The sequence below is a fragment of the Gavialis gangeticus genome, unplaced genomic scaffold (assembly GCF_001723915.1).
Source record: "Gavialis gangeticus isolate Ggan-Ray unplaced genomic scaffold, GavGan_comp1, whole genome shotgun sequence".
Classification (NCBI taxonomy): domain Eukaryota; kingdom Metazoa; phylum Chordata; order Crocodylia; family Gavialidae; genus Gavialis; species Gavialis gangeticus.
Genome location: NW_017729011.1, coordinates 24,088,669 through 24,089,429, shown reverse-complemented (window position 1 = coordinate 24,089,429; position 761 = coordinate 24,088,669). Strand labels below are relative to the sequence as shown.

Genomic DNA, 761 nt, shown 5'->3' with positions numbered 1-761 from the left:
ACAAGCCATCTATGTACACAGGGTATCAAAGCATAGGGATGTCTTGTAAACTACAGGGGCGACAGTTGGAAAGTCAGTGTTGCCCAGGAATGTCACCGATTTCTCCTACATGAGAATCTGTAGCCAAGTAGCACCAAGCAGGAGTGGGAGAAAGTGCGAGGTAACATTAACAGGATTCAGAACTAGGAAGAGTTTTGCTAACAGCAGAACTATTTTTCTACTTGCCCTCATCCACCTGAATAAAGTCATGAACAAACAGGACCAGAAGGCTATGTACTGCCATATATTCGGGATTTTTCCCATTTAATACAGACACTGAGGCTTAGAATCCAGGCTGTCTGGGAAAACATTTTAATACCAGTAACAATAGATAACTCTGTATCAGCCTGCCAGCATTAGAAAGAGCTCACCATATGCTGAAATATGCACTCATATTTGTTAACCTTGTAAAGAATTCTTCACTAATCACTGCAAACATGGTAAGAATGACTCACTACTTACATGTTTAAGTTCCCCCATGTTAGAACCTATTCTTGGTCACACACAGCAGTGGAAGAAAAGGTGTGCAATGGGGAGGAGACTGGGGAGGGAAGATGGCATTAACGTCTGCCTTCAAAGGAAGCTGAAGCCATTTCACTGCAGGTAACAGCCTCCATAATAACTGCATTATTAAAATGACCTGAAAATCCCTCCTACTTACCTGGCTGCAGCATTGGCTGTAGTGTTGCTTCTTTTCCAGTTCAGCCCTGAAGAGATTGCTG

General features: G+C 42.8%; 1 long non-coding RNA gene across 1 annotated transcript in view; it reads right to left on the bottom strand.

Annotated features, from left to right (window-relative positions):
* The window catches only part of LOC109293075, a 6,851-nt gene extending 6,090 nt beyond the window's left edge, over positions 1-761 (bottom strand). The window contains exon 1 of the long non-coding RNA XR_002096237.1: positions 701-761. This is a non-coding gene — a long non-coding RNA (uncharacterized LOC109293075). The remainder of the gene's footprint in view (positions 1-700) is intronic.